This window comes from Anthonomus grandis, chromosome 10, assembly GCF_022605725.1.
Source record: "Anthonomus grandis grandis chromosome 10, icAntGran1.3, whole genome shotgun sequence".
Lineage (NCBI taxonomy): Eukaryota > Metazoa > Arthropoda > Insecta > Coleoptera > Curculionidae > Anthonomus > Anthonomus grandis.
This window is the reverse complement of record NC_065555.1, coordinates 27,301,509-27,320,144: the sequence shown is the minus strand read 5'-3', so window position 1 is coordinate 27,320,144 and position 18,636 is coordinate 27,301,509. Positions and strand designations below refer to the sequence as shown.

At 31.8% G+C, this 18,636-nt stretch overlaps 1 protein-coding gene and 1 long non-coding RNA gene across 3 annotated transcripts in view; one reads left to right on the top strand and one right to left on the bottom strand.

Annotated features, from left to right (window-relative positions):
* The window catches only part of LOC126741031 (probable phospholipid-transporting ATPase IM), a 374,205-nt gene extending 355,840 nt beyond the window's left edge, over positions 1-18,365 (bottom strand). For both annotated transcript variants that reach the window (XM_050447297.1, XM_050447302.1), the window contains exon 1: positions 18,143-18,365. The gene's annotated coding sequence lies outside the window, so the exon portion shown is untranslated. The remainder of the gene's footprint in view (positions 1-18,142) is intronic.
* On the top strand, positions 244-1,811 carry LOC126741034 (uncharacterized). The gene is made up of 3 exons (XR_007662091.1): positions 244-819; positions 1,528-1,623; positions 1,686-1,811. It is a non-coding gene; the product is annotated as an uncharacterized LOC126741034 (long non-coding RNA).
* Positions 18,366-18,636: the final 271 nt, after the last annotated feature.

The window sequence follows — 18,636 nt, the reverse complement described above, 5'->3', positions numbered from 1 at the left end:
ATTTTGAAAGTTTGAAAAAATGTTCGGAACTATAATATACTTTCGATGGCATCTGTGTAAGTGTTTCCTGCAGAGTGCATGGCCTGTGAGCAGCCCTGCTACCTTTAGTAGTTTTTGCCTGGAGTGACCCAGTATGTTCTCACCCTTCCTGAAGACGGCCTGCTTAAAAGTTGATTAAAGAGTTCCAGCGTTGGCAGTTGTTCCCAGTAGTTTTTATAATCAAGTTCCAACCAATGTCACAGATTACCTAAACCAGATGCGAATGTAAGCCTGGTGGCATGATCTGCGTTCCCCACTATTTTCGTCTGCTCAACGTCGGATCGAATAGTATGGGAGCACAATTATTTTAGTTTCACGCTTGCTTCGGTACCCGTGACGCTGAGAAGTGGCATAGTGCGAGCGCAAATATATTTTTTTAACTATGACGAGTTATAAGTGCATAAGTAGATGCTGTTCTTCTGTGAACACAGAAGTAACCTTTATTGGTCTTCCAAGTGATCCTTTAAGGTAAACGTATTTAATTTATTTAGTTTTAAAATAATACGCACCGTTTGTTTAGACGTGAAGCTTGGCTTCGTGCAGCTAAAAGAGAAGACCTGCTGCAAAAAGAAAACTTTAAAAATTACAGAATATGTAGAAAGCATTTTGCGGAAAAATATATCTCAACTGGAGGGAAAAAGTTATTTCCAAACGCTATACCTACATTTTTTTGTAATCATATTTGTGTACTTACATCGACGGAAATAGATGAAACTGAAATTAATGTTAATCTGGAATCCGAAAGCGAAGAACCTCCACGAAAGATTTTGATTTTATCAGGTAGGTTAACTAACAATAGCAATAAAATATAACATTTTAATGTGTTTTTATTAATTTATGTTTTTTTTATTGCTAATTTAAAAAAAGAGCTGATTGTGTTATTAATCTTAATCAAACATATATTTTTATTTTTTAGTTTAACACGATTTAGTTACCTAATTCTTTCTTTACTGTCTCATTGGAAATTGGCTGAAGAAAGTTGCAATTTTGCTATGTTTAAAACTTAATTCTTGTGCTGTTATATGAAGCTTAAATTTAAATATTTTTCACTATGGTTCAAAAATATATAAGAACCGCATTGTCAGCAATATTCCTAATTAGAAATATTCCTAATTAAAAGGGGGTTTTGGTTTGCTGTTTATCAATTGGACTAAAAGTATAATAGAAATATTAATATAAAAAAAAATAGTTAGTACAATGCAAAAAATAAAAACTCTTTAGAGTTACAGGTCGCTAACATATGTATATAATAAAAGCAAACAATAAGTCACATTTCTCTTCAGCAAAATGTCAAGTATTTGTTTTTATTCTGTTTGGCCCTCGGTTTACCCTGCCTTATCAAGTCTTGTAATATTTATTTTATTTTTTCACTTTCACACAAATAAAAATTTATTTTTAAAAGGACATTTTTTTTTAAATGTGCTTTAGAAAATAAATATTTTTAAAACTTTTTTAATAATATTTATTTTTTTCTTTGTTATTATCTAGATGTGGATAACCTTAAATCAAATAAAGATATGATTGACCAAACGACCAATTATAAATTTGTTCAAAGTGATTTTTCAAAGGCATATGTAAACACAGGTATTAGCATAGGCATTATCTAAATATTTATAAAAATAGTATTAGAGTTAATAATTTTTTAGATGTGACAGGCACTAAAGATACGCCCATCAATTATATTACAAGCATAAAATCACCAAGCATAGGAACCCAAAGTTCATCTGCATTGACTGCCAATAGCCCAAGAAAGCTGAAGTTGCGATACCAAGTCAGAGGTTTAAAAAGAAATATATTAAAACAAAAAGAGCAATTTGGGCAGGCTAAAGCGATTAAACCGAAACTCGATAGTTTTATTAAATTATGTGACAGCTTTTTAAATAAAACTCTATCTGAAATAATAAAAGTTCAAGCTAAATTACAGCATAAAGTAGGTAAAGCTAAACGATATCCAGATAGTTATAAACAGTTTGCTTTAGTCTTGTATTTCTTGGGGCCAAAAGCATATAGATTTCTCGCAAAAATATTAAATTTACCTACTAAACGTACTCTGGAAAAAATGATACAAAGTATTGTTTCAAAACCAGGACTAAACGAACAAACATTCAATTCTCTTGCTATTAAAGTTAAAACTATGTCTGAACTTGATAAGTATTGTACCATATGCATTGATGAAACATCTTTAATGTCCTATCTTTATTTTAATTTAGCAAAAGATGAAATTGTAGGCTGGGAGGATATTGGAAAAAATGACAATAATAATATCATAGCACAAAATGTTGCTGCTATTATGGTTCGCGGACTTTTTCATAACTGGAAGCAACCACTAGCTTATTTTTTTGTAAACTCCCAACTTAAAGCTTCAGATATTTTAAAAATATTAACTGAATGCGTTAAAAAATTATCAGATGCTGGTTTATTTAACCAAGGCTTAGTAACTGATATGGGCTCTAATTTTATACAGCTCTCTAGAATGCTAAAGGTTAACGAAGAAAATCCTGAATTTCAATTGGGCGATTTGAAATTAGTTTACATTTTTGACCCTCCACATTTATTAAAGGCGACTAAAAATAATTTAGCCAAAAATAATTTTCATTTTGACAACAAAGTAACGTCTTGGAAGTTTGTCGAACAATTTTATGAAAAAGATAGCCAGCAAGTGTATAGGTGTGCTCCGAAACTTACTAAATCCCACATATATCCTAATAACTTTGAAAAGATGAAGGTAAAACTGTCCACTCAAGTTTTAAGTCATAGTGTTGCGAGTGGAATGAATACATATATGACATTAGGAGCACTTCCTGTAGATGCTTTACCTACAATTGAAATTATAGATAAATTTAATACTTTGTTTGATTTGTTTAATTCTACAGATACGTCCCACCCGAATAAATTTAAAAATGCATATCAGGGTCTTGATTATCAAGTTGAGTTTTTAAATCACATGTGGCTATTTTTGAAAAACCTTGAAATATGCAATAATAAGGGAAAAAATTTGACAAAAAAGTGTAAATTTCGTTCGCGTTGGATGATATCTATCTATGGGTTGAAAGTTTTATGGCAGCGCCTTTCAAATTGCGGATTTAGCTACCTAAAAACCAGAAAAATAAATCAAGACTGTCTTGAAAATTATTTCGGAAATATAAGGCAACAAGGAGGGAATTGTGTAAATTCAACCCCAATTCAATTTCAAAGAGCCCATAAAAAATATTTTGTCAGAATTTTTTACACTCTGAATATATGAACTGTGAGGACGATTGAGGCGTGCTTCTAGCTGAGCTAAAAAACGTTTCAGATAAAAATTTAAGAGAAGTGATGCCTACGCAGTCATCTCAAATATGTAAGGCAATAACTGTTTCTGATTGTGATTATAGAAAACACAGTTTAAGCACACAAAATGCTTTTAAATATGTCTGTGGTTACTTAATTAAAATGCTTTAAATATTCATAAATGTCCCATTTGTATCAGTTTTTCAGAAGAATCCGGAAAGTTTGATGCTTCAAATTTATTAACTAAACTAAAGGCATATAGCAACACCGAAACTAAGTTTTTGGTCTTTTAAAAATACCTAGCGAGAAATTTGTATATTTTATTTATGAATTAGAAAAAAAAATATTTCAATGTTTGATCAAATATCTACTAAACCTGGCATTTCTCATAAATATTTAAACGTTATGAGTTTAATAAAATTTAATCATCCCTCTAATAATTTCCCTCGATTATATATTGTAAAGTTATTTATAAGACTAAAATAAATATTTATTAATAGATAGTTTTTTTTGAAACTGAACAACTAGTGCAAAAAAATGCGTGTTAAAAAATAAAGGAAAGTCTATGACCAATGGTGGAAATCATCCGCTACCGGTAAAGACCTCGCTTTGGCTGGAGCCGCGTCTTTGTACGCCGCGCCGCTTGGGTTACGAATTTGAAAGGTGCCGACGCAAGCTTTCGCATCTGGTTTAGGTAATCTGTGCCAATGTGTGATATCCCTTTTCCAGGTTTTGACACAGTATAATGGCCTATGAGTCTGTTGTTGGCCTCCTTCATTGCAAGTTGGATTTCCCTTCTTGCAGCACCATGGTTGCCCATATTCTGTGATACGATTATCTCTGGCCTTTTTTGCATCTTCGGCTGGTTCTGCGAGATCCTTTGTCTGGCTACTAGGTAGGCTGTACTACTGTGTAGTGAGCTTAGGCCTGTCAGATTTTCTATTGCAGCAATCGGTGTCGTTAACATCGCTCCTGCTAGATCCAAACACGCTGAAAAAAATACTTGTTGCATGCGCCAGTGCTCGATAAGTTTCAGAGCTCTTTGCTTTTTTTTAAATACATGAACCTAGTTGCCTCCTCGTATTAGTAGAGCGATGTTGTCTGCGTATCCCACAGCGAAGATATGCTGTCTTTCCAGTCGTGTCAGCAGGCTGTCCAATATAATGTTCTACAACAGTGGTGAGAATACTCGCCGTCATCTTACTATGGTTTACCATTTAGTTGACTAAAATGCCTGTCATAGGATGTATACCTCGTACAGCTATGGCAGGGTTGATTGAGTCATATGAGGTGTTGTTAAATGCTCCCTCAATGTCTAAGAAGGCTCCTAGGCAATTTCTTAGTTAGAAGAGGGAAGTGGCTGTGTTGCTCGAAGGATAATACAAATTAATCAAACTAGATATATTCAGAGCAATTTATTTTTAAAAGCTTAGTAGAGCGCTTTCGGCGTATGAGCCATCATCAGTGCTAACTGAAATGAGTTGGGTATTATATGCGTAAAAAACATTATAGCTAAAGATGAACTAATGGAATGTACTCACTTGTCAGTTATCCCAGGAGTTTTCCATAGTGGGAACACATTTGATAGTATTAAAATTATACATATATAATTAACATTTAGACACACTTAAGACTATACAGAACACTAAACAGGACAAACAGTATCTAACAGTATTAATTAACTTTTAACAAGGACTAAGAGTAGACTTAATATATGAAAAGCAATAGCTCTCTCAATCACTTTGACACATTTTCTGATTTCATTGTAAAATATACGACTCAGTATTGTACTAATTACCACTTGACGAGTTTAAAATACTGTCAGATTTGCTTTCATATGCCCATAGGATTTCTTGCTACAAATAAGACAAAATTTAGGACTACAATTTATAAAAAAAGGGCGACGCAACATTATAGTAAAAAATACAAAGCCAGTTTTTACAGTGTACTCGTTATCGGTAACAGTAAAGCTAATTTAGTGTATAATAGACTTTTTAGTGACTACTCGTACATTACCTACGAAACATTAAACTTCAGTCATTACAGTTGCTATAAGAAAATTTATAATAATAATAAATTAGGTTATCAAGCAGCTTTAAATACTCTCTTAATTAATTTTTTAACTCTAACTAAGGTTTAGTGACAATTTCCATACATTGTACACACGTTAGGGACATATTATAATTTGAATTTAAATTTATAACTTGAATTAGCAAGTTATTTTGCTTTGAATGATTCTATATTTCACCATGCTGCCTGCTTCTGGAAGCTTTTACTCAATATGTGATGTATATAAAATATAGAGTAAAAGCTTGTATGCTGGCTATACTTTATTTTTATTTAATACAGAAAGGGATTGAGTTGATGTATCGGAAAGATCTTTGCTATAACTAGAATTTCCTTTTGCAATTTATAACCACGATTTATTTACTGTTTCATATAATTTATGTGTCACATTGTTGTCAAATATACTATTGTATTTTCGGCTCAGTTCACTATTTAATAAAAGTATCTATAGCAGTTAAAAAAAATATATTTTATTTAACCAAAAACGTAAGTTTCGAGGCATATTTTCAGTTCAGACCCGTTCTAGTCGTAACGACCCTGAAATGTATTATTTCAGTCTGTCCCGAAATTATCAGCTCCCGAATTTAATTAAACGTACCTACATTTGGTAGCGCCTGATTGATTTTATGACGGACTAATTTGTTGATTTATAGCCCCACTGTTTATTTTTATCGGCCGTTATTCGAACGCAAATTTTAGTAAAAAAGTTTTGGAAATTTCGTTAATCAGAAAAAATATATATACAGTATCGGACAAAAATTAAGCGACGCTATAATATTCCTAAAAAACTTTGTGACTGTACCTCGTATAATTAGGAACAATTTTGTAGTATCAGTACATACCTTTGTTAATCGTATTTAAACATTCTTTGCCTCTTGTGATGAATAGCAAGAGATTAGTAAATTGTTGTATGTTTTTATGCATTTTTTCATGGACAAAAATAAAGCGACTTGATCGATATTGTTCATACCATTAGTAGATAAACATCGGTTTTGGTCGGTATCAAATCTATATTTTGTTTAAAAATGCCTCGTGGTAAAAGTTTTTCTATTGATCTTAAAGAAAGAATTTTTGCGTCGTATAAGATGGGAACACCACAATACGTACTAAAACAAGAACTAAGGGTTTCAAAATCTGTTGTGTCGAGGACCATTCAGAACTATCGAATTAGAGGAAAAGTAGTTAACCGAAAACAGACGGGTAGATCAGGCAAATCCTTTTCTGTCAGCAAAGCAAATTCTGGCTGAAGCTGGGGGCTCTAATGTTTCCTCTCGAACGATACAGCGCAGACTAGTTGAAGTAGGCTTAAAAGCATGCAAACCTGCCAAAAAACCGCTTCTTAGTAAGAAGAATATTAAAGCACGTCTTCTGTTTGCAGAACAACATGCTCACTGGACATCAGAGCAATGGAAAAAAGTACTTTTTAGTGATGAGTCAAAGCTTAATTTGTATAAAAGTGATGGTGTTCAATATGTTCGTCGTATTGCAGCTAAAAGACTTGACCCAAAGTATGTCCAAGGTACTGTAAAACGTGGAGGTGGCAACGTGTTAGTGTGGGGTTGTTTCTCTGGCTATGAAATGGTACCAATTTACCAAATTGAGGGCATTATGGATAGGTTTAAGTATAAATATATCCTTGAAAATGTAATCCTTATGCGGAATGGAATATGCCATGCTACGTTTTGTTTTCCAACACGACAATGATCCAGAACATACAGCAAAATGTATAAAAGAATGGTTTAATGAAAATAAAATAGCCACTCTTAAATGGCCAGCCCGATCGCCCGATCTGAACCCGATCGAAAACCTGTGGGAAATTGTGGATAGGCAACTTAGAAGTAAAACCTATAAAAACAAAGAGTACATTTTTGAAGAAATTAAAAATATATGGAAAAATATTGATCAAGATATAATTGATAATTTAATTTCTTCCATGCCTCAAAGGTGCCGCCAGGTAATCGCAAATAAAGGCTTGTTACTGGAATAAAATCGCCCTAAAATTATGACTTTTCGTGATACAAAAGTATAACTTAATGAAACTCATATCATATTGTAGAGGACCTTCTGGAGCATGGAAAATGAGAAAGTACAACTTTTTTTAGTAGGGCCGAACTTTGAAAATGGCCCTTAAACGTGTCCAAGCGCAAATTAAAAAACTACGTTTTTCTTAACATAAACCGTTGTATTTACATAAATATGTGACATAGAAATCTGATCTTTTGCACAGATATAGCTTAAACATAAGCGCATCTGGTGGCAATTAAGGAATTTAAAAAATGTGAAAAGGTTTTTTGTTTTTAAGTTAGGAATATGAAATTTTGTTTATGAAATTTTTGAAATGAAATGCTGCGCCCGAACATCGTTAGGTAAATACCTGACATATCATGACGACCACGAACTTAAAAATATACCTGGACTGCTAATGCATATGGCCGCGATACCCAAAAATGACCACTGCATGGTGGCCGCCATTTTTATAGTGGTTGTGTCCTTTTGATGTTGGTCACTCTGAAAATGTTTTGTGTTGCCAACAAAAAATATATTAAATAACGGTAATGAAGTTGACATTTGACGTGTGAGTATAACGGATTGCCTAGTTTTTGACGATTTGTAAACGACGCTAGGGTATATCGTCTGGAACAGGCGATGTATCTTTCTCCTTATTTAATACGTAAATAATGTATCACCATCTTTATTTAAAGGTATTTGGTTCAGTTTCTCAAAACCGAATTATTGTGAATTGTCCGTCTGCGTTGTTTATAATAGAATAATATATTGAGTTGTTGACAGAATAATAGATTTTTTCTATATAAACCCTTTATAATTACAAACCCTCATAAAATCATCTATATTTTGATTCTTATATATGGTTGTACCTATTAATGTGGATGTGGAAACACTGTACATGGAAGGAAAGTAAAACTTAAAAAAGTAATAGTAAAAATAGAAAGAAAATAAGTGTTTTTAACTGAATTTGTTAAGTAAATACAAGCAAAAAGTTAAATGAATATCAGAATTTTCATGGTATTAGGATTTATAAGATTCAAGATTATCAGAATGATAAAACAAATATTTTAAAGTGCACGCATCTATTCTAAGTTGATTGAAACTTTGTCTCATTTTAGGTAAGGATTACTTTCTTTCATAAATTTTAATGAAATTCTTAAAGAAGTACCAGAAAAATCACAGATCTAACTCAACTATCTTAAATTCTTACCAATATGTAACTTTCTATTTTGTATTTTTGTAAACATAACCTCTCAAAAACTTTAGATGTTTTGTTTCCCTACAGTTGGCACAATTAAAATTTGTCAGAGTGACCAACATCGAAAGGACACAATCACGCAAAATGGCGGCCCCCTAGTAGTGGTCATTTACTTTTCATTGAATTGGCAGTCCATGTATAGTTATAAGTTCGTGATGACGACACGTCTGTTATTTATCTTTTGTGTTGTGTTTTGTCTTTTAATTTTTAATCATTTATTTGGGTTTCAAATTCAAGGCTGTGAACAAGTAACACGTGTTTTCCGGAAGCAGATATAAAATAAAAAATGCGTGATTTAGATGATCTACCAAAAAACTATAAGTATAACGCAATAATTGAGGAAGGTATTCAATGTATTATGATCAAATTTAGGTCAAAAGAAGATGTCGAGGTAAGTAAAATTCTAGGTAAATATAGCTAACTCGGGAATTTTCGTAACTGGCGTAATTAAGAAGATCAATTAGATAATAATTAAAAAGGATAATATAATTAGGACTATAAATTAGGCATGGGATGCAAGGAAAACAAGATACAATCTTGGCATCTTTGATGTCACATGTTGATAGATTTTTGTTTACTTTACGGGTCTTTTAGTATTTAGGAATTTTTTGTTATTTAGGAATTAGGTCTGTTTTGTAGTGATACATAATATATCATATTATTATAGTTCTCAAGGAGTGTGAGGACGAAAATTACGTAAAAAAATAGCTGAATAAAAGTAGGCAAATGATACATCAAAATACGTGGAATATCGGATAGCCAGAAATAATACACGAAAAATTTTGGAAAATATAAAAAAATACGTAGATTCAAAAACTACTTTACTCAATGGTTTATTCACTGCGTTTAAGTGGAAAGGTATCCCAGCTAAAAACTTATCCAAAAACAAATGTCGTCGTCGTAGTAAACGGATTACAGTTCAGCCGACTTCAGTAGCACGTCGTCAATGTGGAACTAAAAAAAAGTTGCTGTTGGTAGAACCTCAGGAGGCATAAAGAAAAGAAATACCAAGTCTCCACATTGTCTGAAAACATGTGTTGCAAAAATATAGCCTTGGGAATGGAAGTAATAAATCAAAAAAATAAATCTGTCTAAAATTGAGCCTAAAAAGTTTTGTTTATTCAGGGTGACCCAACTTTACCTAGGAATATTTTAAATTTTAATAAAAGTGAACAATTTTGGTTTTCAATTTTTTTTTTAAATTCTTCATCGATTTTGAAATAAATGAAATTAGAAGTATTTATAATACTTTTACTTACTACTAAAAAAATTCCTTTTTTTTAATTTCACTAATTTTATTATACAGCAAATAACACGTCAGTTACATAAGTTTGATACGTCTGGTATATAATAAAGCTAGTTCGAGTGGATCACGCGTCAGGTAATAAGTCTGATGCGTCTGCTATGTAACGAAACTACTTCGGGTGGATTATACGTCGGGTATTTACGAATATGCACCCGGGCTACCAGTCTAAATATGACCAAGGTTTGCGGTGCAAACTTTTTTTTGCATCTAGAAATTAAAAAAAAAACATAAGGAGTAAGATGTAAAAAAGTTTTGTATGAGATTTACCCTAAATATTTTCCTCTTCGTCATCATCATATACGTCAGGGAAGTTATGGTTCTGACAATTTTTGCAGGAACAATCGCTGCAGCATTTTAACCCTTCTTTTAGGCATACACATTTATTATCAGAGCACTGTTTATCCTTGCAGAAGAGGTCCAATATCAATATTTGTCTTATATCCCTAGGTATGGGATCAGCAGTCATTAGAACGGGCTCCAAAATATGGTTAATTTTGGTCCAACCAATACTAATGGGGTCAAGGGTAGGCATAATAGGTATATGACTGGAAGTCCATATACGCAGTTGCAATATGCACCTAAAACGTTTATAAGTTTTGTTTTGTAATAGTATCTAAATTTAAATTATAAGTACACTAACCTTAGTACATGCTGATAAAATGCGTCGTCTGTTGGTGGAAGTTCTAATGCGGAGTTATTCGAAGTTGTTGTGAGTTGGTACCTTAGTGCATTAAGTGTGTTAATGTCCTTGTTTTTATTTTTATATAAAACCAGTGCAAAATTTGTGGCAATATTAACTGCTTCAGTTATAGGCACGGAGTGTAGATTTGAAAGGGTTTTACATGTTTGTATATTTTTTGAAAATACGTCATAGGCTGTTTTTTTACCAATTTTAAACATTGCGTTTGTCGTGTCACACCCTGTTAACACATGCAGGGCTGGTAAACACTGGCAAATTTGATATCCTAGTTTATTTACTATTTCGGATATCGAAATAATCGAGATCGTTTATTTTCTGACAATCTCAAAAAATTCCTAAATTTTACCACCTTCCTACATCCAGAAACTTCATATGCATGCACATCTGTAAAATCACCTCTTCTACGTCCTTCCAATGACTTGACGGATTCATCATATTTATCAAAAACCACTGTTATTCTTATTTTTCCAAACTTTCGGCTTATTGAAAGAATTTGTTTCAGAAAAATACATGCGAGTTCATTAAAAGTGGAAGATGATTTTTCATTAAGTCCTTGAATAAGTACCATGCCATCTATTATAAGTGAATTGACAATTTGAGCTGAATTAATTGCTCCATATGGCTCAAATTTGGATAATAATTCAGACTTAGCTGTTTTTCGCATACTTTCATCGTCATGAAATGAGATATGAATTTAATATTATATATTATATATATCATAATATGAATTTATAGAGCGCATTTTTAGGCTTCTATTAGAAAAATCATATTTCTCTAACCGTTCAAGTTAGCAACTTAATTTTTTTTTTAAATCTTTCCACATGTTATGGCTACATTTCATTCGATATATATGTATAAAATTTTTCAATATTTCGCATAGCTCACCGCAGGGTGAAGTTTTAGATGCCCCATTTTGAAAATTTGATATTCCTAATTTAAAAACAAAAAACCTTTAATATATTTTTAAAATTTCTTAATTGTCACCAGATGCGCCTATGTATAAGCTATATCTGTGCAAAAATTCAGATTTCTATGTCACATATTTATGTAAATACAACGGTTTATGTTTAAGTTATGGTTAATAAAACTGCGTTTTTCTAATTTGCGCTTAGACACGCTTAAGGGCCATTTGCAAAGTTCGGCCCTACTAAAAAAAGTTGTACTTTATCATTTTCGATGCCCCAGATGGTCCTCTACATGATGGTATAAGCACAGATGTAAATAGCTTCGCACGGAGTTATTATTCCGTGCGGAGCTATTTACATCTATGGTATAAGTTTCATTTAGTTATACTTTTGTATCACGCACCCATACAAATAAGCGACTTTTAGGAGCGATTTTATTCCACTATGTGGACTAAATATTAAGGGCGCAATCTGATAATGTTTTCTTTTATTTTTATTGTAAGCGTCGCTCTATTTTTGTCCGATACTGTATATATATATGTTTATCTTGAAAGGTAAAAAAGTTATTAAGTATTCCCTTTTTTCTGTGCTTTCAAGATAAACAATTGAAATTTGGTATAGCAATAGAATAGTTATAAGAGCATCTTTTGACATATTCTATTATTTTCCATCACTTCCGGTTTAACAGAAAGTGACATTAACTTTCTTATTTTAAATGGGACACTTGGTATATTATTACGTATTTCGATAAAAAATAATATTCTAAAAACAATAATACTGTATTTTCCACTTTTTGTTTTATACTAATAGAAAGAAGTCACTTTTTTAAACTTTAAAATAGGGTGACTTGAATGCGTTGAAAGTTTTAATTTTTAATCAAGTAATCACGGAAAAATAGTTTTCGTTACATTTTATGACTTTATTCTTTCACACGTCTATTTAAAATATATAAACCACTAATTTTGGCATTTACTTAATTTTTCTAAATAACACATTATTGGGATCAACCACTTTTAAAATGCGGTTTCTTTTTTCCAATAATTTGATATGATTATTTTTCAAATCGGTTGATAAATAAGCCCATGAAAAGAAAAAAACTAAGTCACATAAATAAACGCATTTAATCAATAAAAAAAGCCTTCTAGAAGGCTTTGATTGCTTGAATAATAGGCTGCGTTTTGAAGCAATCTTCAATTAGCATTTTTCAATTCGGCAATCATAATACATGACATCTTGTCAAGCACAATTATTATTTGTTAGTTGAATAGAAGTCCATATTTTGTAGGAGAATGTGTATATAAAGATTACAAATAGGGGAAGTCTTTATCTCCAAGAAAAATGCATGTAGGTCACTTAGGTAAATGTATTATATGCATTTCGGCTGTGTAAACAGCCATCACCAGATACTAAAATAAAATACAGGTAATTCAAGACAGTTTTAAAAAAGAGCTTATTCGCTATAACAATACAGATTTAGAACTTACCAGAACATTACAAAATACATATACGTTCACCAAATAAAAGAAAAATTATCCGTTATCGGGAATAAAAACAACAATAAAGAAAAGAATTAAAATTAAAAACATAGTATAATAAGGACATCTACGATTCAAAATATAAAATTTATACGGACAATACAGATTTCTACATATTAAAAGAAGGTACTATAAGGAACTATTGTATATTAGCGTTGCGTTAAAGAAAAGATTCTAAATTTTGACTAATACAAATGTTATAAGATGAAAGAGTTAAAAACAATAAAGGTAAAAGTTATTTTCTAGGGCTAATTGAATAAAAAAGCGTAAACTGTCAAACTTAGTTTGCTCATTAATGCATGTGCAGTCTGGGGAGTTTATGGCCCTATTTATTTGAATTGCTTCTAACAAGTCCAATTGTAACCCTTTCTCACAAACATGCCGAACCTCAGTGTAAGGTTCCCGATCAAAATTATGCCCAGACTCTAATATGTGGTTCGCAAAAGGAGAATTGGTATTGTTAATAAAAATATTTTTATTTCGCGTGATAAGTCTTAAATGTTCGTTGACTCTGACTTCAATTTTCCTTCCGCTTTGGCCGACATAACAGATATCACATAATGGGTCGGAACAAGTTAACTTGTAAACTCCAGATCGGTGTGTTATCGGTATTTTATCTTTAGTGTTTACTAAATATTTTGCCAAGTTGTTTTTGGTTTTAAAACAAATATTAGATTTAGTGACAAATTCATTGGACTTAAAACACTGTGCGACACTAGAAGAGACATTGCCAAAGTAAGATAAGATCCGTGGGTGTTGAGTTTACTGAGTAATGGTTTATTAAGTTTTTTGAAAAAATGTTTGTTGTATAGCTTCTTAATAACATTTATAGGATATCCATTGTTTCGAGTGATTTGTAAAATTATATTATATTCTTTTTTGAAATTAATATCGTTTAGTGGAATATTGAACAATCTATGAAAAAAACAATTAAAAGCGGCAATTTTTTTTTGGAAAATTAGGAAAAATTGTCTATTTTGTCAAAAATTTAGTCATACGGCCTTGAAGAAAGCGAAATTGGGCACAGTAACCTTCGAAAATAGACTCAGCACATTGTAAAATATTAAGTAATGTAAAATTTAATCGTAAAAATAGTAAAATCAATGAGATCCCACGCCCCTTAGTTGCCGGAGTATTAAGTATATGAATGCAATCGAATGTTTATAGTAATATTATCAAGAAATTAACTTTACGATCAAATAACAAAATATATGTTTTTTTGTATTTTTTCCCATAGAATTCAATGGTGTAATCAGATTTTTTGTTTTTTAAAAAATTTAAACAAATTCTTAACAATTATTGTAAAATTTTTTTTTTAGTTTTTTGCATTTTTAAGCACATTTTTAAATGGCAAGTCTATTTTTTTTAATTTTATCTGAAAGCAGATAAAAAAAACAAACAAAATGAGACCTGGATGAACCTCCTACGACGATTTTTTAAAGGACAAATTTTAATTGAAAAAAACGTTATTTTTTTTTAAACTTAATATCTCGGAAAATTTTCAATATTTCGGTCTGAAAAGATTTGTGCTTTTTAAGGACACATGAAAGTATCTTTTTGCCAAGTTTGATCAAAATCAGTGTGTCTGTCGGAAAATGAAAAATAAAAAACAAAAAAATTAAAAAACAGCAATTTTTCGCGATTTTCTTGGAAATGTTGAGGTTATGTCACAAAGTGGCCTCTACAAAAGTTGTAGATTTTTTTATTATCTACAACTTTTCCCTTATACATTTTTTTCTTTGACGTCAACTTTCGCCGCAAATCGAAAAGGTACAATTTTTCACCCCTTTTCACCCCCCCCCAAAACTTTACTTCCCTTAACCTGCTCCTGCATGAATTTTTTTCTCGTTCCTGATACCCCCCCAAACCTTTTTTTTCCCTAAAAAGTACAATTCGCCTAGACTATTAAAGATTTAAGTTCATAATTGAATAGCCTAGACGAAAAAGGGCCCATCTGTGCAGTTTGTCGAAAACCCGTTTTTTATGAATTCTGATTCCTTGTCAAAGTTGACATATACCGAGTAGAAGAAAGGCCCACTAAACGTACTCTAAAACGGATTGAATCAGCTGTTTTTCTCTGCTGAGAAGAATAAGGGCCCATCTGCTACATTTGGGCCTTTCTTTCGCCAAGTTAAATACCCATAATTTGTGTTGATATTTGTAAACATAACCTTCAAATCATAATAATAACAATAAAATATCAGTGTGGTTTTTGGATTTTTGTTTCTTGATTCATATAATCATGGATGTCTTAGAAAATGAGGAAGCAAGTGTTATAAAATTGAAAAGAAAGAGGAAAATTGAAGAGTGGAAAAGTGTCAAAAATAAAAAGTTAAAGGCAAAAGGGGAGGAGTAAATTGATAAATCAGGAAGAAAAGCTGCTAGACAAACAGGTCAAAAATGCAGGTAAGTTAGAATTGTAAAGAATGTTGTATATAGTTTAAAATATATCTTATTTTTGTGTAGATGTAAACGAAAATGTCTTACATCATTATCAAAAGAAGAGATGGCTCGTATATTGAAAAATTTTAATGAGATTGGAGATCATGGGGCCCAGAATGTTCGTCAGTAAACCGAAAAAGAAAGGGAGTGTTCAAGAAGAAGTTTAATTTTTCGTATAAAGTGCATGTCGGTGAAAGGGTGTTATCTGTATGTCGTGAAGGCTTTGCCAGTTTGCATGGAATTGGAGTCAAGAGGGTGCGAAATATTGGAGCATGCAAGACTTTAGCCGCTGTGCCAACCGATAATCGTGGCAAGCACACTAACCGAAAAAACAAATTATCTGGTATTGTTGTTCAAAATATTGATGCACATATACAAAGTTTTCCATATTATATTGTGCACTATGGACCAAGCGGTGAGCCAAGAAGGTATCTGTTACCACAGCTGAGTGTTTTGAAAATGTATGAAATGTTTCTGGAAAAACATTACCCAGAAGTCCTACTCGACGCCAAACAAAATGATCTGAATTTCCAAAAATTGCAATGTGAGGTGAAATATTCTTTTTATCTACAGTATTTTTGTGACAACTACAACTACACGTTTGGTCGCCCTCGTTCAGATGTTTGTACTACGTGTTCAGAAATAGAGGCCAAAATTTCCCGCGAAAAAAATGGCGCATTAAGAAGAGGTTATGAAATAGATCTTAAGTTACATAAGAAAAAAGCAAAGCTATTTTACACAAAGATGCAAGAATGTTTGATGAAAGCTAAAGAAAATGAAGATACAGAAGTTCTCTGCTTCGACTTTAAACAAAATATTCCCTGTCCACATATGTGTACTAGTGATGTCTTTTATAAAAGACAACTTTGGTTGTACTGTATGTCCATTTACTCTGGCGAAAAAGCAAAGAGCATTATGTATACTTGGCCTGAAAATATTGCAAAGCGGGGCTGTAACGAAGTTCTCTCTGTACTTAACCATTACATAGAAGCATTCCTACCTAGCACTGTTAAAAAGTTATATATATTTACTGACGGTTGCAGGGGCCAGAATCATAACCAAAACATGCTAAAATTTTGGCAGTCATTGGTACTTAATGGAAAGTTTAAAAATGTTCAGCATTTTTTTCCAAAACGGGGTCACAGTTTCCTGCCTTGTGACAGGCATTTTGCTGTTATAGAAAAAATGCAAAGAAAAAGGGAACTAGTTGAATCGCCTTCAAATTGGAACAGCATCATAAGTACCAAATTTACCATTGTTGAGCTTAAAAGCAATATGGTAAAGGACTTTGTAGCCGGATTGTCTGAACCGTTTTTTAAAAAAACCTTCACCACAAATAAGTTAAAGTTTCAAATAACCAAATACAAGTTCTTTGACTTTAAAGCTGAATCAAAGTACTTCATGTTTGGCAGCTTTTCTTTGAATGGTGTGTGTCCCGATGTATTTCGTCTTCTGAAACCTGGCGTTGAACGTGTCCCGTTCATACCCGAAAAGCTTGCTTATTGTGGTGATATACCAATAAATGCCCTAAAACTACAAAACATCAAGGAGCTTTGCAAGTTTTTGAAAGATGAAAATGCTATCGCATTTTATTATACCTTGTCAGGTGCTACATGTACACACGAGGATGATCAGGAAGACCCTTAGCTCATGGAAAACATATTTCTGTATAAAAAAACGTAATTAGATTTTCAAATAAATATTTTTCATTTCCTGTTTCTCATTTTATTTTCTAGTAGTTCTTTTGTAATCTTCAATAGATTATCACTTGGAAGAAAAAGGGCCCATTTTTAGAATTTTTGTAACCATGTATATTCTGTAGACATATATTTTCAGAAAAAAATTTGGTGTAAAAACATTTTGAAATATGTCACAAATACATAGGTCAATTTCATATATTACATTTTTACTTTCTTTATCCGAAATACAATTTTTTGCATTTCCTGAAAAATCCACTTTTTCAAAGATGGGCCCTTTTTCATCTAGGTCATTCAATTCTTTTATATACGGGAATAAGTCTATTTTCTTCTTTTCAATATTTCAGTGTGTGAGATATTATTTTCTAAATTGATTTTTACGATAAAAGTGACTTAATACCCAACAAAAAGAGTAACCCCGTATATTATTTATTGCTAATTTGCAAATGCAAATGCTAATTTCTATTCTTTCTAATAAAAGAGTTATAGGTAGTTTCAATCTTGATCCTGAAGATTTTCTAACTGTAATATGTATTAGATAACGTTGATAATGATACAGGAAACATGAAACTAAATGTAAGTAAACATCAGAACAAAAGTAAAAGTAACTACACCGAAATAAAAACGTTTTTATTACTTTTTTTATTGCTCTTATCTTATAGGTACAATCTCTTTAGGTCTTATCAAATATTAAAATTTTGTATATCATTTCACCAAAAATACATACTTCCCAAACAAAAAAACGTATATATTTTTTAGTATATAATCATAATTATTCCAGCCATTTCACTATTTTGTTTTTGTTTACAAACGTAACACTGTCATAAAAACGTAAATAAAAGAATACATAACCTAAATACGTCCCAGATTTCTCAAATCCAAAACAGAATTACGACGTTATAAGGACCGTACTTACCCAAATTAAAATAACTTCCGCTTGTCAATCAAATCCAGATTATAAACCAAATGTCTCGAAAGAAAAATCAACATTTTTAAAGTTTATCCCCAGTATAATTGACGAAACGAAATATTTAACTCGAACACAACACAAAACGCGAAACACGCTGCTGGCTGCTGCTTCACCTGTTTGTATTTTTGTAATTCACCATTACCTGGCCATTCCTGAGAAAAGCGACGACGACGTTGCCAATTCTCGGCCCTGTATGCGTGATACGTTTATATCATTGTAAACAAATTAGAAATATTGATGTATTATTAAATTATTTTATATTTATTTGCGCGTACGCATATTACTTTAAATAAAATATGGTTGTTAGATAGCCTGTCCTAACGATGTCATAATTTTCGTCTCTAATGAATAGGTAATGCGGGTTATGTGGATAGGTATAATTAGCTACTAAGTATTTTACTAATAAAGTTTTTTACCATTTATTTTTGTAATGAAGCATA